Consider the following 22,295-nt stretch of genomic DNA (forward strand, 5'->3'; position numbering starts at 1 on the left):
TGGGGGACAGATCCGGAGATCTTGCTGGCCAGGGTAGTTGACTTACACCTTCTAGAGCACGTTGGTTGGCACGGGATACATGTGGATGTGCATTGTCCTGTTGGAACAGCAAGTTCCCTTGCCGGTCTAGGAATGGTAGAACGATGGGTTCGATGACGGTTTGGATGTACCGTGCACTATTCAGTGTCCCCTCGACGATCACCAGTGGTGTACGGCCAGTGTAGGAGATCGCTCCCCACACCATGATGCCGGGTGTTGGCCCTGTGTGCCTCGGTCGTATGCAGTCCTGATTGTGGCGCTCACCTGCACGGCGCCAAACACACATACGACCATCATTGGCACCAAGGCAGAAGCGACTCTCATCGCTGAAGACGACACGTCTCCATTCGTCCCTCCATTCACGCCTGTCGCGACACCACTGGAGGCGGGCTGCACGATGTTGGGGCGTGAGCAGAAGACGGCCTAACGGTGTGTGGGACCGTAGCCCAGCTTCATGGAGACGGTTGCGAATGGTCCTCGCCGATACCCCAGGAGCAACACTGTCCCTAATTTGCTGGGAAGTGGCGGTGCGGTCCCCTACGGCACTGTGCATCCGTGCGTCGCTGCGGTCCGGTCCCAGGTCGACGGGCACGTGCACCTTCCGCCGACCACTGGCGACAACATCGATGTACAGTGGAGACCTCACGCCCCACGTGTTGAGCAATTCGGCGGTACGTCCACCCGGCCTCCCGCATGCCCACTATACGCCCTCGCTCAAACTCCGTCAACTGCACATACGGTTCACGTCCACGCTGTCGCGTCATGCTACCAGTGTTAAAGACTGCGATGGAGCTCCGTATGCCACGGCAAACTGGCTGACACTGACGGCGGCGGTGCACAAATGCTGCGCAGCTAGCGCCATTCGACGGCCAACACCGCGGTTCCTGGTGTGTCCGCTGTGCCGTGCGTGTGATCATTGCTTGTACAGCCCTCTCGCAGTGTCCGGAGCAAGTATGGTGGGTCTGACACACCGGTGTCAATGTGTTCTTTTTTCCATTTCCAGGAGTGTATTAATGACTTGGCACTCTATATGCATGAAGATGTAAAGCTAGTTCTTTTTGCTGATGATACACGTATAGTAATCACACCCATCAAGCAAGCATCAGCTGAGGAAATTGCAAATAATGTTCAGAAAATAAGTAAGTAGTTCTCTGCAAATTGACTCTCACTAAATTTAGAGAAACACAATCTATTCAATTCTGTATAGTAAATGTCATAATACCATTGATACTTATAGACTATGAACAGAAGTCTGTTGCTAAGTCAGAATACTCAAAATTTCTGGGTGTGTGCATTGATGAGAAATTGAATTGGAAGAAACCAATCGATGATCTGCTGAAATGGTTAGGTTCAGCTACTTATACTATTAGCGTTATTGCAAATTTTGGTGATAAGCATATCAGTAAATTAGCCTAATATGTCTATTTTCATTCACTGCTTTCATATGGCATCGTATTTTGGGGCAATTCATCATTAAGAAAGAAAGTATTCATTGCACAAAACCGTGTAATCAGAATAATACTGGGAGCCCACTCAAGATCACCTTGCAGACATTTATCTATTTTCGTAATATTCACAGTAACTTCGCAATTCTTATATTCACTAATGAAATTTGTCATTAATAGCCCATCCCAATTTAAAAAACAGTGAAGTGCATAGCTACAACACTAGAAGAAAGGATTATCTTCACTATTCTGGATTAAATCTCACTTTGGCACAGAACGGGTGAACTATGCTGCCACAAAACTCTTTGGTCATTTGCCAAATAGTATTAAAAGTCTGATAGATAGCCAACCAACATTTAAAAGCAAATCAAACGAATTTCTGAATGACAAGTCCTTCTACTCAGTAGATGAATGATGAACTCTTAGATATGAAGCAGTAATTGAAAAAAAACTATTTTGTGTAAAGAAAACTTATTTTGAAGTGTTACATTCCACATCATTACGAAATGTCATATTCATGATCTATGGAACGAGGATTAATGTATGTGTATGCACAGTTAAGCAAACGTTCGTAAGTAATGTGAAACTGATATACATGAGCTTAAATTGCCGTGATTCACTTATTTTGATTATATGGGTACATCTGTGTCGCACGTGGTCGTAGGTTCACATGGTAAGAGTACGGACATATACGTGAGTCAACACTGAATGTACAAGATGAGGAACGCATTATAACATGTTTGTTTAACACGACTGAAGTAGACGTCCTCAAATTCAGGCAGTACAAAGAAAAAGACATCGTTTACAATATAAGACTTAACAGGAACTGTTCGTTAATGTTACCATGAGAGGTTCAAGTGTACTCCCTACTTTCGGACATGAACAATTGACTGCACTGCATCCAAATCTAATCGCTTTCTTATCAACAAACGCAAGGGAGGCCTGGAAGAGATGTAACAATCAGGAATAAACCTACAGGTAAATCCCCACAGGTCGCCTATTATTCATTACTAGTTTCACTCATTGAACGTGAGCATCTTCAGATATTCTTTACCCTTGCAGAAACAAAGGACAAACGTTCGGCTCAGCAACATCGTCAACACAGAGTGATGTGATTTGGTTGTAGACCACTATGTGTTGATAATCGTGAGAAGTGGAGATTTAACGTTTGCTGTGTTGCCATCTGTGTAACGAATGTCTGAATACACTCTTCACTAATGAATGAAACTAGTAGTAAATGACAGAAAAACAGCGACTGTTGGCAAGCTCGTTAAGTTTCCATATTTATTTTTTCGTTGTCAGAAAATATAAAGAATGGCCACAAAGTAAGAGAGACCAATTGTGCATAGGACCGCACTATATTTTGGAACGGTGGATATTGATTACTGTGACGAGAAAGTGTCAAAATTTCTGTGTTGCTTCGAGATGTAACTGCCATGTTGCGAGACCCAATTAATGATATACGGATACTAGATTTATACAGGTGTAGGCGATACACATTTGAATACTTACATATTAGACACAACGTATTTTTATTAAACTGACCCACATTTGCGATTATTTTTCATACTTACACACACATTACTCGTTGAGTAATACATTTAAAATAGTTTAAAGACTCTTAGGCAACAAAGTTCATCATTTCATATTGTATACTAAACGGTGGGTGTATACAGATAAAAAATTCATGTTGTAACATGGCTCTTTCAAGAATGTCTATACAGTAACTTATCCATAGGACGACTGTTAGAGTATATTGAATGAAACTTGAATTCGGAGATTCACCAATTACCAAAGAAAAATAGTTTTCTCATTATATATTCGGGATTGTTAATTAATCTAATGACTGGTTCACAAAATATGTGAGATATGACGTTCATACAGTAAGAAATCATTTGTTCTCACAGAAAGTTTCACAAGACTCTGTTCTACAATGGTTCTTCCTGCCAAGTCCTAGCAATAGGAACAGAGCTGGTATGAACGTAAACCAAAGATTTTAATCACTTATACTCATATTCAACAAGTTTTTCAAATAGTATTATGTATATTGACATGCAAAAATTACAAAAGTTTGTACAAACACCTATGGAAATATTTCAAAAATTTGGAATATTTATTTTTACCAAATTTCTGTTTTATTTACATAGAAAGTGAACGATACCGTCCAATACAGATTGCATACTACGTATTTGGCTTGATTACATCATAATCTGTACATACTTTGTTTTAGCCTGGCAGTCGTTTCAAATCCTAGAAGACAATTTTTTTAATTTAAGACAATCTGTCATTAAATCCTATAGAAATCTGTAGAAAACAATGTAAAACAACATAGTCCCTCATTCAGAATGTGAACTTTACAAACACTCACCACGTTTAGCTTGATTTTAAGGACATATTCATTTAGGAAATAATAGTAGCTCGGCATTGGAATGTTTGTAAGTGATGGCGATTGAAATCCTCATATATTTTACTTATACATTGTATATTTTGAAAAGGATTGTATATATTGAAAGGTGGCTACACTGTGCCACTGCGCCAGAGATTGCGCCAAAGAGTACTATTAAGCCGCCTCCACAGTGCGTGTTAAGAGCTCATGGCAGTCAGTGCTTGTCGAGAGATCGTAGAGGACAGTGCTTGTTGAGAGTTCGTGGCAGACAGTGGTTGTTGAGAGTTCATAGCAGTCAGTGCTAGTAGAGAGCTCGTAGAGGACAGTATGTGTTAAGAGTTCGTACCGAGATGTGCTAGTAGGCACTGCTTGTCGTGAAGTCGGAGTAAGATGTTGTAGTAAAGAGTGTTGTTCCATGTTTTATGCAGTTATTTGATGGGAGAGATAGCAGATGTTATTGTGTGCATTTCGTCAATATATATGAAGGTAAAAACTACAATGTTCTTTTATTAATTGTGTGTCTGAAATAATGCGTCATTACAGGTTCAGTCAACAAAGCATCTGGCTTGTGTTCTTGGATTAGAGTGTAATTGTGATTCTCTTGAGTAATTATGGTATTTTTACTTTCTTTAATTAATTCAGTATAAATGTTAATTAAAAATTCTTGTGTTATTGAAGAAGAACCGTGCCAGATGCGTACGTTGAGTCACACTCCCACATACAGAACAGTTACATTTGTGCTTGGATTTTGTAGGTTTTATAGTTGCTGGGGACTTAATTAATTAATTGTATTTACGAAAATTTTCTTACATTGTTCTAAGCAGTCAGATAGCGTAATAATTCTAGTCAGGGCCAACCGTTTACGAGACTTACGTAATCGGACAGACAGCTACTAAAAACCAAAATCATTTTCAATTATATATTTAATTAAGCCCCCATGCACGTGGCGACCCTGCCAGGATCGTCCCTTGGAATTTTTCTGATTGTGAAAATTGTAGACTGTAGTATTGTTGTAGTAATTTTGAGTTTAGTGATTGTAGTCTGTATTGAGTGTGTAGATTTGGTCATTGGCATTCTTCTAATGGTATTTTTTTTCTCAGAATTAAATTTGTTGTCTTGTCAACGGGTTTGAAAATCCAGTGCAATTATTTCAATTGTTCGTTAATCGTGTTTGAGGGAGACATTGCATGTGAATGGTATTGTTGGAGATAAGGAGGCATTGTGTGATTTTCGAACAGTGACGAATTTTTTTATGTTTTGTAAATGATTACGCGGTCAATGAAACAGGCAAAAATGATGAATAGTCAGAATAACGAAATTGTTAACATGGCGAACTCGCCAACAGAGGAAAACAGTGTCATGAAGAATGTAGTGGAAAACAATTTAATAAGCAAGGAAAATAGTCCGGTAACAGTTCAAAATGTTTCTCAATCGAAAAATTCACAGAATACGAGATTAACGACAGAAGAGATAGAGCAGTTGATGGGTGCTATATTAACTTTGGGATCACAAATAGGAACAATTAAAACAGGTTTAGAAAGAATTAACTCGAAGATGGAAACTTTGACAATACAGTTAGACTCACAAATAGGAACAAGTAAAACTGAGATGGAAACAATGGAAACACAGTTAGGCTCACGAACAGGGACATGTTTCAAATACATGAAAGACGAATCAAATAAAGAAATTAGAGAAGAAGTACAACCGATTTTGAAGGCTCACAATAATAGCTTAATTTCAACAGAAATCAGACAAGAGGAACAGGGCAGGGAACAGGAAGAAAAAGATCGCGTGATAGCACAGAAATTTTCAGAGTTAAATTTACAACGTGCACAAGACAAGGAAGAAATAATTGAAAGAATCGAGGAATACGTACCAAATGACAGAATAAATAACTTAACGCAACAGTGTGAACACTTAACTACTAAAAGTGACAACACCGAAACCAGAGTCGCGACACTTACGGAAGACGTAAATAAACAGAAAGGACAATTAAGTGACTCATCGGAAAGAGTTGAGGAGATCTCAGATAAATTGACAAGTGTTAGTTTAGCGGAAGGCTTTGAAGAAAATAATTTATTTCTTTTACGAGAGGCAACAAGAGAGCGCCAGGCGCGCGAACTTTACAATAATCGACATTCGGACTGGGACAGATGCGGTAGGTCTTTGTCGCCACGGGGCGAAAACTTTGACTATAAACACTTTTTGACTGTCCGGAAATTTAAGATCTTCCACAATTCTAAGAATGACATACATCCATGTGCATGGTTAGATCAATTTACGTACGCACTTCCGCCAAAGTTGCCATTAAGTCACAAACTTGAAATTATGTGCAGCTATTAAAGTCCTCAGGGGATTCACTACTCTAAGTGAATATGTGCCGTAGCGAGCATAGGGCCCCGAGCTGTAGTGGTGCTATTTCTCTTTTAGTTTTCTGTACCGCTGCCTACTCTTTTACTATTCTTTGCATCTGTCAAAACAACTCTTCGACTATCAATCTATCTAGAGAGTAAGTAAACAATAACCGGATTTGACTATTTACCTAAATGAGATTTCGAAAATTACTGTTCTAACCTATTAAGGTCCTCAGGGGATTCACTACTCTAAGTGAATATGTGCGGTAGCGAGCATAGGGCCCCGAGCTGTAGTGGTGCTATTTCTCTTTTAGTTTTCTGTACCGCTGCCTACTCTTTTACTATTCTTTGCATCTGTCAAAACAACTCTTCGACTATCAATCTATCTAGTGAGTAAGTGAACAATAACCGGATATGACTGTTTTACCCAAAAGTGACTTTGGAAATTACCATGTGGAGTTACTGTATCTTCAGCAGCATTCATTCGTAGTTTAAATGAAATTTTACCTGTTTATCTTCGTGACAACATTACTTCTTATGTTGACGACATTCTTATTGCTAAACGTTCTTGGAGTGAGCATAACAAAATTTTGGACTCATTATTACGTATTTTTGCAAGAGTTGGCATTACAGTGAACTTAGAAAAATCTGAATTTGGTCGTTCTCAGGTGAAATTTCTCGGTCACATTATTTCTACAGAAGGTATTCTTCCTGACCCAGAGAAACTAGATGCTATTCAGTTCGCAATGACATTCTTTTTAAACGAAAATCGGTCGACAACTCCGTTTGGTTAGTTTGTATTCCTGATGAGTGGGTCAATAAATTGATTTGGTATACGCATCTCAGTTATGCACACTTTGGTCCCAGAAAATGCTTTCATAAATTACGAGAAAATTGTTACTTCAGTAATATGGAAAAACGTATTCGATCTGTTCTTGCCAAATGCAAACTATGTCAAAAGGCTAAGCCTCCAACGATTTCTCACAGAGCACCGTTGTTTCCCATCATTCCAGCGAAATTAAAGGAGATGGCTGCAGTCGATTTGTTTGGTCCAGTGGTTCGTTCTATTAATGGTTTTGCGTACATTTTCGTAGCAGTGGAACTGACATCAAAATATGTGTGTTTTACACCTTTACGCAAAGCAACAGCTCGTTCAGTATCTAATGCTTTCATCAAACATTTTCTTAAAGAAGTTGGTCATGTTGATAAGGTTATATCAGATAATGGATCACAGTTTCGTTCTAAAATTTGGCTTCGTACTCTACGGCGTCGTAAAATTAAACCAATCTTCATCTCACTTTTTCACCCTCAATCTAATGTTTCAGAGAGATGGATGAAGGAAATCAATAAATTGTGTCGTCTTTATTGTCATCAGAATCACAGAACTTGGGATCAGTATCTTCATATTTTTCAAAACATTCTGAATGAACTTCCTAATGACTCAACTTCTTTACCGCCTCTATTGATATTAAAAAATAAAGTACCAACAAATCGCATTTCTGAAATCGTTCCTTTTCCGCCTTCACGGAAACTACGACATTCTGAAGTTGTGAACATGGCTCTACGAAATATTGCATCAGCGGCTACTAGAAGAGAGAAATCAGCGAAACGTCCTGGTCGTTTAAAAACTTTTTCAGTTGGTCAAAAGGTATTAATTAAGTCCCACCGTTTGTCTCATAAAGGAAAAGGCTTGTGTCGCAAATTTTTTCTGCTTTATAACGGTCCATATAGGGTTCGCAAAATTATTCATGATAACACTGTCGAAGTAGAAACTCTTAAATCTCGACGCTCTAAGGGAATACATCATATATCTAACGTAAAAATTTTTGTGGAATGACATACTTTGGAGAACTAACAGCTACATGTAAACATGCGGAGAGTACAAGGATACCGCGCTGTGTTTTGGCGGCGGCACATACTCAAAGCAACAGTCAAGTCTGCGCGCCGCACAAGGCAGTCGTTGACCGCGAACAATTGCTTCCTACGTCACGCGGCTACAGCTGATCGAGCGCTCAGTGCGAATGCACTGACAGACATAAACAAATACACAGTCTAATTTCTCCGACTACATTCAGTATAAAGCTATAGTGACTTGATGAATTATGTTATTAACATTCAGTATTTTTCAGGATACGGCTGTATAAAGTATTTAAGAACTTCAGGTAAATTCTGTGCGTGTCCGACGTTAAGACGACTTGCTATCGAGAAAATTTCAGGAAGAATGTAATTTCCAAGAAGAAACTAATAAACTAGAAAAGGTAACTATTAATTGAGTTTATTTTTCAGGTAACAAATTTTCACTTAGGTACGTACTTTAGACGTAATTTGCTGCTTGCGATTACGTGACTCATACTTTGTGCTAAATTTTATGTTCTATGAATTTACTTGTGAAGCGACGTGCTTGTGTACATTTACTGATTTTGACAATTATTGATTAATGAACAGGGTTGTTATTTGTATATATTATGCATCGCTTGGCTGCTATGCTTTTTCACTGATGTCATATTTTTTTTAATTATGTGCCTGCTGTGCTTATTTATTTAAATTGTAATGGTAACCTGATTTATTGTGCTGATGTGTTTAGGTATGTAAGTTATACTTTGTGATTTATCTGCTTGCGCCTTCATGTTTACTTATTAAGATGACATATGAACATTTATTTGCTTATGCTGATATGATGCTAATGACTTGTTTATTACGTAAGATATATGTTTGCTGCTTTTTGTATGGATTGCATATTTACACATTTCTGTTTTGTTGTCATAACTACTCTTCAATTTAGAATATAGCAATGCTGATGTACAGTGTACAAACATAGAGTTTAGGTCACACTATTGGATTAATTATAGATTGTTCGCTTGGCAGGGCCTCGTTGTAGGAATTGTGCTGCATCCACTTGTTGACATTCTGTTCTCTACTGGTATATTTACTCGCTATTGCATGTTTTGCTTACGCTCAGTGCCTTATATTTTTAAGATAAAAAAAAAAATTAACTGCTATCATTCGACGAACGACATTAGTACCAGAAAGTCATAGAAGTCACATGAGCTGAGGTTTTATGGAAGCTGTATAACTTTATGCTAATAGGAAGGAAGCTAACGACATGACATACCATTACTAGGTTTAGACCATTGACAGTTATTGCACTGCATTCTTCGTGAGCAATTGAAATAGGAAGTGACACTTGACACAAGAAATACTCCACATGTTTGCTTCTGTTTGCCATAATTCTTGAAGTGGTGTAGACACTGTGAAATATTATGATCATTCACACTCCGTAATCGTACTTAATTACTGAGAGTTATTCGAACTAAGTCTGTTAGAGGTCAGGTATGCATTTCTTTTATTTAATGATGGACAAGGAACCAAAATGTATCTTATAATTTATAATGAGTAGAAGATTGGGCTCAGATGGATTACACAGAGGTTGTGTGTTGACAATGTGTCTTCGGATTGTATGGGATGCTGAATTGAAGTTGCATTAGGATTTTATCTGTACTTGTTCAAGGAGACTGACTAGAGGAAAGAGTTGTTATGGAAGTGAAATGATATTGGTGCTGAGGTTTATATTTATCGACGTATTATTGAGGTATTGAGAGTATGTGAAGTTGATGATTATTGGAGTTTTTGTGGACAAGAGGTAAGGTAAATGATATTGATGATAAGACGTATTGAAGAGGTATTATTGAGGTATTATTGAGATTGTGTGAAGCTGATGATTATTGGAGTTTTGGTGTATAAGAGGTAAAGTAAGTGAGATGCATATTTTTTTTGTTGGTCTTATGGAACAAGGAGGATGAAGATAGCAGACTAGAACACTAAAGTAGAAGGAAGATAGTCTATACACACACTTTGTTAAATCACTAAGCAGTATACACTTTTTTTTTTGAAGAGAGGAAGTAATTGCATATCGTGGCTCACTGACAGATGTTCAACAACAGTACATTTGATCTGGCTTGGCAAACATTGGTCTTGACATGATGACTATGATGTTGACTAACTATTATTGACTATTATACATTGCTGCCAGTACTACTTGATACACATGATGAACATTAAATTTTGACAGAATTACATTTACACAATTAACACTATTCAGTTACACAGTAGTACTTAATGTGGATGAAAGTTGAGTGAGTGTGTTTTGTGTGTCTTCCTTTACTAATCCTACCCACCTATCTCCTAAATATTATTTTATTTGTTTGTAGTGGCTTGCACTGACACCCATAAATATTATAGGTTTACTGGTATTTGTGTATTGTAATAGTTAATAGGACAATTATCTGACATCATTTGTGTGTTTGTTATGATTTGTATGTTACTGTAAAAGCATTTGTGTGTGTTTTCAAACTATTGTTCATGCCTGAACTGTCAGTTTAGTGAAGGTGAATATTATGGACTGTTACCTGCACTTTTCAACGTAATGTGTGACACTAGGACATGTTTAGTTTCTGCTGATGAACAGTGTGATTAGTGATAGTGACTATCCTGGACTGCTCTCTGGACCTGCTCATCATTGCTAGGTGCAACTGATGGACTACTTGTATGGAAATGAAGTCACTTCTTGCTGTCTGCACCTACTCAACATTGCTGGGTGCCACTGTTAGAACTGTTTCTACTGAAATGATGTTACTTCTTGCTGTCTGCACCTGCTCAACATTGCTGGGTGCAACTGATGGACTACTCCTACTGAAATGATATCACTTGTTGGTGTCTGCACCTGCTCAACATTGCTGGGTGCAACTGATGAACTGCTTCTACTGAAAAGATGTCCCCTGTTGCTGTGTGCACCTGATCAACATTGCTGATGCCACTAATGGACTGCTTTTACTGAAATGGTGTCACTTGTTGGTGTCTGCACCTGCACTCAACATTGCTGGGTGCAATTTATGAACTGTTTTTAGTGAAATGAAGTCACTTGTTGCTGTCTGCACCTACTCAACATTGCTGGGTGCAATTGACGGACTGTTTCTGCTGAAATGATGTCACTTGTTGGTGTCTGCACCTGCTCAACATTGCTGGGTGCAACTGAAGAACTGCTTCTACTGAACTAATGTGACTTGTTGCTGTGTGTACCTCTGCAACTTTACTGGGTGCCACAGATGGAACTGCTTCTGCTGAAATGATGTCACTTGTTGCTGTCTGCACCAACTCAATATTGCTGGGTGCAACTGATGGACTGCTTCTACTGAAATGGTGTCACTTGTTGGTGTCTGCACCTGCTCTCAACATTGCTGGGTGCAACTGATGGACTGCTTCTACTGAAATGATGTCACTTTTTGCTGTCTGCACCTACTCAATATTGCTGGGTGCAACTGATGAACTGCTTCTACTGAAAAGATGTCCCCTGTTGCTGTGTGCACCTGATCAACATTACTGGGTGCCACTGATGGACTGCTTCTACTGAAATGATGTCACTTGTTGCTGTCTGCACCTGCTCTCAACATTGCTGGGTGCAACTGATGGACTGCTTCTGCTGAAATGATGTCACTTGTTGGTGTCTGCACCTGCTTAACATTGCTGGGTGCAGCTGATGGATTGCTTCTACTGAACTAATGTGACTTGTTGCTGTGTGTACCTCTTGAACTTTACTGGGTGCCACAGATGGAACTGCTTCTACTGAAATAATGTCACTTGTTGCTGTCTGCACCTGCTCAACATTGCTGGGTGCAACTGATGGACTGCTTCTACTGAAATGGTGTCACTTGTTGGTGTCTGCACCTGCTCTCAACATTGCTGGGTGCAACTGATGGACTGCTTCTACTGAAATGATGTCACTTGTTGGTGTCTGCACCTGCTTAACATTGCTGGGTGCAACTGATGGATTGCTTCTACTGAACTAATGTGACTTGTTGCTGGGTGTACCTGCTAAACTTTACTGGGTGCAACTGATGAACTGCTCATTGAAAGCATTTTATGTGAACATTTATATAAACTGATTTTTTGTATATTGTGTAAACTATTATGTAAAGCCACATGCATGAAAAGAAGTTGTATTGCTTACTGTATTTCATATATTAGGTTAGTGAAAGGTCAGTGCAAAGCCAAAATTTTTAACTAATTATGTGATATTTAGATATTAATATTATCTTTTATTTTTGTCTGTATTTTTGTGGACGAATTTGGTGGTATTTTCACCACCAATGCTGGCAAAAATGCCATCAAATTCTGGCCTGGGGAGGAGGGGCATATGAAAGGTGGCTACACTGTGCCACTGCGCCAGAGATTGCGCCAAAGAGTACTATTAAGCCGCCTCCACAGTGCGTGTTAAGAGCTCATGGCAGTCAGTGCTTGTCGAGAGATCGTAGAGGACAGTGCTTGTTGAGAGTTCGTGGCAGACAGTGGTTGTTGAGAGTTCATAGCAGTCAGTGCTAGCAGAGAGCTCGTAGAGGACAGTATGTGTTAAGAGTTCGTACCGAGATGTGCTAGTAGGCACTGCTTGTCGTGAAGTCGGAGTAAGATGTTGTAGTAAAGAGTGTTGTTCCATGTTTTATGCAGTTATTTGATGGGAGAGATAGCAGATGTTATTGTGTGCATTTCGTCAATATATATGAAGGTAAAAACTACAATGTTCTTTTATTAATTGTGTGTCTGAAATAATGCGTCATTACAGGTTCAGTCAACAAAGCATCTGGCTTGTGTTCTTGGATTAGAGTGTAATTGTGATTCTCTTGAGTAATTATGGTATTTTTACGTTCTTTAATTAATTCAGTATAAATGTTAATTAAAAATTCTTGTGTTATTGAAGAAGAACCGTGCCAGATGCGTACGTTGAGTCACACTCCCACATACAGAACAGTTACATTTGTGCTTGGATTTTGTAGGTTTTATAGTTGCTGGGGACTTAATTAATTAATTGTATTTACGAAAATTTTCTTACATTGTTCTAAGCAGTCAGATAGCGTAATAATTCTAGTCAGGGCCAACCGTTTACGAGACTTACGTAATCGGACAGACAGCTACTAAAAACCAAAATCATTTTCAATTATATATTTAATTAAGCCCCCATGCACGTGGCGACCCTGCCAGGATCGTCCCTTGGAATTTTTCTGATTGTGAAAATTGTAGACTGTAGTATTGTTGTAGTAATTTTGAGTTTAGTGATTGTAGTCTGTATTGAGTGTGTAGATTTGGTCATTGGCATTCTTCTAATGGTATTTTTTTTCTCAGAATTAAATTTGTTGTCTTGTCAACGGGTTTGAAAATCCAGTGCAATTATTTCAATTGTTCGTTAATCGTGTTTGAGGGAGACATTGCATGTGAATGGTATTGTTGGAGATAAGGAGGCATTGTGTGATTTTCGAACAGTGACGAATTTTTTTATGTTTTGTAAATGATTACGCGGTCAATGAAACAGGCAAAAATGATGAATAGTCAGAATAACGAAATTGTTAACATGGCGAACTCGCCAACAGAGGAAAACAGTGTCATGAAGAATGTAGTGGAAAACAATTTAATAAGCAAGGAAAATAGTCCGGTAACAGTTCAAAATGTTTCTCAATCGAAAAATTCACAGAATACGAGATTAACGACAGAAGAGATAGAGCAGTTGATGGGTGCTATATTAACTTTGGGATCACAAATAGGAACAATTAAAACAGGTTTAGAAAGAATTAACTCGAAGATGGAAACTTTGACAATACAGTTAGACTCACAAATAGGAACAAGTAAAACTGAGATGGAAACAATGGAAACACAGTTAGGCTCACGAACAGGGACATGTTTCAAATACATGAAAGACGAATCAAATAAAGAAATTAGAGAAGAAGTACAACCGATTTTGAAGGCTCACAATAATAGCTTAATTTCAACAGAAATCAGACAAGAGGAACAGGGCAGGGAACAGGAAGAAAAAGATCGCGTGATAGCACAGAAATTTTCAGAGTTAAATTTACAACGTGCACAAGACAAGGAAGAAATAATTGAAAGAATCGAGGAATACGTACCAAATGACAGAATAAATAACTTAACGCAACAGTGTGAACACTTAACTACTAAAAGTGACAACACCGAAACCAGAGTCGCGACACTTACGGAATACGTAAATAAACAGAAAGGACAATTAAGTGACTCATCGGAAAGAGTTGAGGAGATCTCAGATAAATTGACAAGTGTTAGTTTAGCGGAAGGCTTTGAAGAAAATAATTTATTTCTTTTACGAGAAGCAACAAGAGAGCGCCAGGCGCGCGAACTTTACAATAATCGACATTCGGACTGGGACAGATGCGGTAGGTCTTTGTCGCCACGGGGCGAAAACTTTGACTATAAACACTTTTTGACTGTCCGGAAATTTAAGATCTTCCACAATTCTAAGAATGACATACATCCATGTGCATGGTTAGATCAATTTACGTACGCACTTCCGCCAAAGTTGCCATTAAGTCACAAACTTGAAATTATGTGCAGCTATTAAAGTCCTCAGGGGATTCACTACTCTAAGTGAATATGTGCCGTAGCGAGCATAGGGCCCCGAGCTGTAGTGGTGCTATTTCTCTTTTAGTTTTCTGTACCGCTGCCTACTCTTTTACTATTCTTTGCATCTGTCAAAACAACTCTTCGACTATCAATCTATCTAGAGAGTAAGTAAACAATAACCGGATTTGACTATTTACCTAAATGAGATTTCGAAAATTACTGTTCTAACCTATTAAGGTCCTCAGGGGATTCACTACTCTAAGTGAATATGTGCGGTAGCGAGCATAGGGCCCCGAGCTGTAGTGGTGCTATTTCTCTTTTAGTTTTCTGTACCGCTGCCTACTCTTTTACTATTCTTTGCATCTGTCAAAACAACTCTTCGACTATCAATCTATCTAGTGAGTAAGTGAACAATAACCGGATATGACTGTTTTACCCAAAAGTGACTTTGGAAATTACCATGTGGAGTTACTGTATCTTCAGCAGCATTCATTCGTAGTTTAAATGAAATTTTACCTGTTTATCTTCGTGACAACATTACTTCTTATGTTGACGACATTCTTATTGCTAAACGTTCTTGGAGTGAGCATAACAAAATTTTGGACTCATTATTACGTATTTTTGCAAGAGTTGGCATTACAGTGAACTTAGAAAAATCTGAATTTGGTCGTTCTCAGGTGAAATTTCTCGGTCACATTATTTCTACAGAAGGTATTCTTCCTGACCCAGAGAAACTAGATGCTATTCAGTTCGCAATGACATTCTTTTTAAACGAAAATCGGTCGACAACTCCGTTTGGTTAGTTTGTATTCCTGATGAGTGGGTCAATAAATTGATTTGGTATACGCATCTCAGTTATGCACACTTTGGTCCCAGAAAATGCTTTCATAAATTACGAGAAAATTGTTACTTCAGTAATATGGAAAAACGTATTCGATCTGTTCTTGCCAAATGCAAACTATGTCAAAAGGCTAAGCCTCCAACGATTTCTCACAGAGCACCGTTGTTTCCCATCATTCCAGCGAAATTAAAGGAGATGGCTGCAGTCGATTTGTTTGGTCCAGTGGTTCGTTCTATTAATGGTTTTGCGTACATTTTCGTAGCAGTGGAACTGACATCAAAATATGTGTGTTTTACACCTTTACGCAAAGCAACAGCTCGTTCAGTATCTAATGCTTTCATCAAACATTTTCTTAAAGAAGTTGGTCATGTTGATAAGGTTATATCAGATAATGGATCACAGTTTCGTTCTAAAATTTGGCTTCGTACTCTACGGCGTCGTAAAATTAAACCAATCTTCATCTCACTTTTTCACCCTCAATCTAATGTTTCAGAGAGATGGATGAAGGAAATCAATAAATTGTGTCGTCTTTATTGTCATCAGAATCACAGAACTTGGGATCAGTATCTTCATATTTTTCAAAACATTCTGAATGAACTTCCTAATGACTCAACTTCTTTACCGCCTCTATTGATATTAAAAAATAAAGTACCAACAAATCGCATTTCTGAAATCGTTCCTTTTCCGCCTTCACGGAAACTACGACATTCTGAAGTTGTGAACATGGCTCTACGAAATATTGCATCAGCGGCTACTAGAAGAGAGAAATCAGCGAAACGTCCTGGTCGTTTAAAAACTTTTTCAGTTGGTCAAAAGGTATTAATTAAGTCCCACCGTTTGTCTCATAAAGGAAAAGGCTTGTGTCGCAAATTTTTTCTGCTTTATAACGGTCCATATAGGGTTCGCAAAATTATTCATGATAACACTGTCGAAGTAGAAACTCTTAAATCTCGACGCTCTAAGGGAATACATCATATATCTAACGTAAAAATTTTTGTGGAATGACATACTTTGGAGAACTAACAGCTACATGTAAACATGCGGAGAGTACAAGGATACCGCGCTGTGTTTTGGCGGCGGCACATACTCAAAGCAACAGTCAAGTCTGCGCGCCGCACAAGGCAGTCGTTGACCGCGAACAATTGCTTCCTACGTCACGCGGCTACAGCTGATCGAGCGCTCAGTGCGAATGCACTGACAGACATAAACAAATACACAGTCTAATTTCTCCGACTACATTCAGTATAAAGCTATAGTGACTTGATGAATTATGTTATTAACATTCAGTATTTTTCAGGATACGGCTGTATAAAGTATTTAAGAACTTCAGGTAAATTCTGTGCGTGTCCGACGTTAAGACGACTTGCTATCGAGAAAATTTCAGGAAGAATGTAATTTCCAAGAAGAAACTAATAAACTAGAAAAGGTAACTATTAATTGAGTTTATTTTTCAGGTAACAAATTTTCACTTAGGTACGTACTTTAGACGTAATTTGCTGCTTGCGATTACGTGACTCATACTTTGTGCTAAATTTTATGTTCTATGAATTTACTTGTGAAGCGACGTGCTTGTGTACATTTACTGATTTTGACAATTATTGATTAATGAACAGGGTTGTTATTTGTATATATTATGCATCGCTTGGCTGCTATGCTTTTTCACTGATGTCATATTTTTTTTAATTATGTGCCTGCTGTGCTTATTTATTTAAATTGTAATGGTAACCTGATTTATTGTGCTGATGTGTTTAGGTATGTAAGTTATACTTTGTGATTTATCTGCTTGCGCCTTCATGTTTACTTATTAAGATGACATATGAACATTTATTTGCTTATGCTGATATGATGCTAATGACTTGTTTATTACGTAAGATATATGTTTGCTGCTTTTTGTATGGATTGCATATTTACACATTTCTGTTTTGTTGTCATAACTACTCTTCAATTTAGAATATAGCAATGCTGATGTACAGTGTACAAACATAGAGTTTAGGTCACACTATTGGATTAATTATAGATTGTTCGCTTGGCAGGGCCTCGTTGTAGGAATTGTGCTGCATCCACTTGTTGACATTCTGTTCTCTACTGGTATATTTACTCGCTATTGCATGTTTTGCTTACGCTCAGTGCCTTATATTTTTAAGATAAAAAAAAAAAATTAACTGCTATCATTCGACGAACGACATTAGTACCAGAAAGTCATAGAAGTCACATGAGCTGAGGTTTTATGGAAGCTGTATAACTTTATGCTAATAGGAAGGAAGCTAACGACATGACATACCATTACTAGGTTTAGACCATTGACAGTTATTGCACTGCATTCTTCGTGAGCAATTGAAATAGGAAGTGACACTTGACACAAGAAATACTCCACATGTTTGCTTCTGTTTGCCATAATTCTTGAAGTGGTGTAGACACTGTGAAATATTATGATCATTCACACTCCGTAATCGTACTTAATTACTGAGAGTTATTCGAACTAAGTCTGTTAGAGGTCAGGTATGCATTTCTTTTATTTAATGATGGACAAGGAACCAAAATGTATCTTATAATTTATAATGAGTAGAAGATTGGGCTCAGATGGATTACACAGAGGTTGTGTGTTGACAATGTGTCTTCGGATTGTATGGGATGCTGAATTGAAGTTGCATTAGGATTTTATCTGTACTTGTTCAAGGAGACTGACTAGAGGAAAGAGTTGTTATGGAAGTGAAATGATATTGGTGCTGAGGTTTATATTTATCGACGTATTATTGAGGTATTGAGAGTATGTGAAGTTGATGATTATTGGAGTTTTTGTGGACAAGAGGTAAGGTAAATGATATTGATGATAAGACGTATTGAAGAGGTATTATTGAGGTATTATTGAGATTGTGTGAAGCTGATGATTATTGGAGTTTTGGTGTATAAGAGGTAAAGTAAGTGAGATGCATATTTTTTTTGTTGGTCTTATGGAACAAGGAGGATGAAGATAGCAGACTAGAACACTAAAGTAGAAGGAAGATAGTCTATACACACACTTTGTTAAATCACTAAGCAGTATACACTTTTTTTTTTGAAGAGAGGAAGTAATTGCATATCGTGGCTCACTGACAGATGTTCAACAACAGTACATTTGATCTGGCTTGGCAAACATTGGTCTTGACATGATGACTATGATGTTGACTAACTATTATTGACTATTATACATTGCTGCCAGTACTACTTGATACACATGATGAACATTAAATTTTGACAGAATTACATTTACACAATTAACACTATTCAGTTACACAGTAGTACTTAATGTGGATGAAAGTTGAGTGAGTGTGTTTTGTGTGTCTTCCTTTACTAATCCTACCCACCTATCTCCTAAATATTATTTTATTTGTTTGTAGTGGCTTGCACTGACACCCATAAATATTATAGGTTTACTGGTATTTGTGTATTGTAATAGTTAATAGGACAATTATCTGACATCATTTGTGTGTTTGTTATGATTTGTATGTTACTGTAAAAGCATTTGTGTGTGTTTTCAAACTATTGTTCATGCCTGAACTGTCAGTTTAGTGAAGGTGAATATTATGGACTGTTACCTGCACTTTTCAACGTAATGTGTGACACTAGGACATGTTTAGTTTCTGCTGATGAACAGTGTGATTAGTGATAGTGACTATCCTGGACTGCTCTCTGGACCTGCTCATCATTGCTAGGTGCAACTGATGGACTACTTGTATGGAAATGAAGTCACTTCTTGCTGTCTGCACCTACTCAACATTGCTGGGTGCCACTGTTAGAACTGTTTCTACTGAAATGATGTTACTTCTTGCTGTCTGCACCTGCTCAACATTGCTGGGTGCAACTGATGGACTACTCCTACTGAAATGATATCACTTGTTGGTGTCTGCACCTGCTCAACATTGCTGGGTGCAACTGATGAACTGCTTCTACTGAAAAGATGTCCCCTGTTGCTGTGTGCACCTGATCAACATTGCTGATGCCACTAATGGACTGCTTTTACTGAAATGGTGTCACTTGTTGGTGTCTGCACCTGCACTCAACATTGCTGGGTGCAATTTATGAACTGTTTTTAGTGAAATGAAGTCACTTGTTGCTGTCTGCACCTACTCAACATTGCTGGGTGCAATTGACGGACTGTTTCTGCTGAAATGATGTCACTTGTTGGTGTCTGCACCTGCTCAACATTGCTGGGTGCAACTGAAGAACTGCTTCTACTGAACTAATGTGACTTGTTGCTGTGTGTACCTCTGCAACTTTACTGGGTGCCACAGATGGAACTGCTTCTGCTGAAATGATGTCACTTGTTGCTGTCTGCACCAACTCAATATTGCTGGGTGCAACTGATGGACTGCTTCTACTGAAATGGTGTCACTTGTTGGTGTCTGCACCTGCTCTCAACATTGCTGGGTGCAACTGATGGACTGCTTCTACTGAAATGATGTCACTTTTTGCTGTCTGCACCTACTCAATATTGCTGGGTGCAACTGATGAACTGCTTCTACTGAAAAGATGTCCCCTGTTGCTGTGTGCACCTGATCAACATTACTGGGTGCCACTGATGGACTGCTTCTACTGAAATGATGTCACTTGTTGCTGTCTGCACCTGCTCTCAACATTGCTGGGTGCAACTGATGGACTGCTTCTGCTGAAATGATGTCACTTGTTGGTGTCTGCACCTGCTTAACATTGCTGGGTGCAGCTGATGGATTGCTTCTACTGAACTAATGTGACTTGTTGCTGTGTGTACCTCTTGAACTTTACTGGGTGCCACAGATGGAACTGCTTCTACTGAAATAATGTCACTTGTTGCTGTCTGCACCTGCTCAACATTGCTGGGTGCAACTGATGGACTGCTTCTACTGAAATGGTGTCACTTGTTGGTGTCTGCACCTGCTCTCAACATTGCTGGGTGCAACTGATGGACTGCTTCTACTGAAATGATGTCACTTGTTGGTGTCTGCACCTGCTTAACATTGCTGGGTGCAACTGATGGATTGCTTCTACTGAACTAATGTGACTTGTTGCTGGGTGTACCTGCTAAACTTTACTGGGTGCAACTGATGAACTGCTCATTGAAAGCATTTTATGTGAACATTTATATAAACTGATTTTTTGTATATTGTGTAAACTATTATGTAAAGCCACATGCATGAAAAGAAGTTGTATTGCTTACTGTATTTCATATATTAGGTTAGTGAAAGGTCAGTGCAAAGCCAAAATTTTTAACTAATTATGTGATATTTAGATATTAATATTATCTTTTATTTTTGTCTGTATTTTTGTGGACGAATTTGGTGGTATTTTCACCACCAATGCTGGCAAAAATGCCATCAAATTCTGGCCTGGGGAGGAGGGGCATATGAAAGGTGGCTACACTGTGCCACTGCGCCAGAGATTGCGCCAAAGAGTACTATTAAGCCGCCTCCACAGTGCGTGTTAAGAGCTCATGGCAGTCAGTGCTTGTCGAGAGATCGTAGAGGACAGTGCTTGTTGAGAGTTCGTGGCAGACAGTGGTTGTTGAGAGTTCATAGCAGTCAGTGCTAGCAGAGAGCTCGTAGAGGACAGTATGTGTTAAGAGTTCGTACCGAGATGTGCTAGTAGGCACTGCTTGTCGTGAAGTCGGAGTAAGATGTTGTAGTAAAGAGTGTTGTTCCATGTTTTATGCAGTTATTTGATGGGAGAGATAGCAGATGTTATTGTGTGCATTTCGTCAATATATATGAAGGTAAAAACTACAATGTTCTTTTATTAATTGTGTGTCTGAAATAATGCGTCATTACAGGTTCAGTCAACAAAGCATCTGGCTTGTGTTCTTGGATTAGAGTGTAATTGTGATTCTCTTGAGTAATTATGGTATTTTTACGTTCTTTAATTAATTCAGTATAAATGTTAATTAAAAATTCTTGTATTATTGAAGAAGAACCGTGCCAGATGCGTACGTTGAGTCACACTCCCACATACAGAACAGTTACATTTGTGCTTGGATTTTGTAGCTTTTATAGTTGCTGGGGACTTAATTAATTAATTGTATTTACGAAAATTTTCTTACATTGTTCTAAGCAGTCAGATAGCGTAATAATTCTAGTCAGGGCCAACCGTTTACGAGACTTACGTAATCGGACAGACAGCTACTAAAAACCAAAATCATTTTCAATTATATATTTAATTAAGCCCCCATGCAATATGTAAAAGTTTATAAAGTTTTGTACAGAAGGAAATAATATTCTACACGTGAAATTATCTCATTTTTTTAAATTTTTATGGTGAACTTGCTGAAATACTAAAAATATGAATATCTAATTCTTCTTATATACTTGCAAATGCGATAATGACGATAATATAAACAAAGTTTTCATATGATGGACTTTTGTGAGCCACTTTTGAAGAAGTTATAGACATACGTTTTTACCAACAATGTGTGCCAAATGTGACTCATCAGCTGGTGGTTGACTCCATATGTTGCATTAAAACCCATACCTCTCGCTCACCTATGACAAGAGTGATCTACAACAGCAAAGCATTTTTTATAAATGCTACGTACTACACCTTTTGAAATCTACTGCTCTAAAACATTACATAGTTATTAGCATTGTTGAGGCTGTAAGTCTGTTGTAGATGCCAGAGCTTGTAGATCGCATTTATCATAGGTGAGCGCGATGTATGGGCCTTAATGCAAAATAAGGAGTCAGTCACTGGATCATGTGTCACATTTGGTAAACTTTTTCATAAAAAATGTACATCTACAACTTCTTAAAAACTGCCTCACAAAATGTCCTGCTTATGACCCTCATATAAAAACTTCGTTTGTATTATCA

Source organism: Schistocerca piceifrons, chromosome 2 (genome assembly GCF_021461385.2).
Source record: "Schistocerca piceifrons isolate TAMUIC-IGC-003096 chromosome 2, iqSchPice1.1, whole genome shotgun sequence".
Taxonomy (NCBI): domain Eukaryota; kingdom Metazoa; phylum Arthropoda; class Insecta; order Orthoptera; family Acrididae; genus Schistocerca; species Schistocerca piceifrons.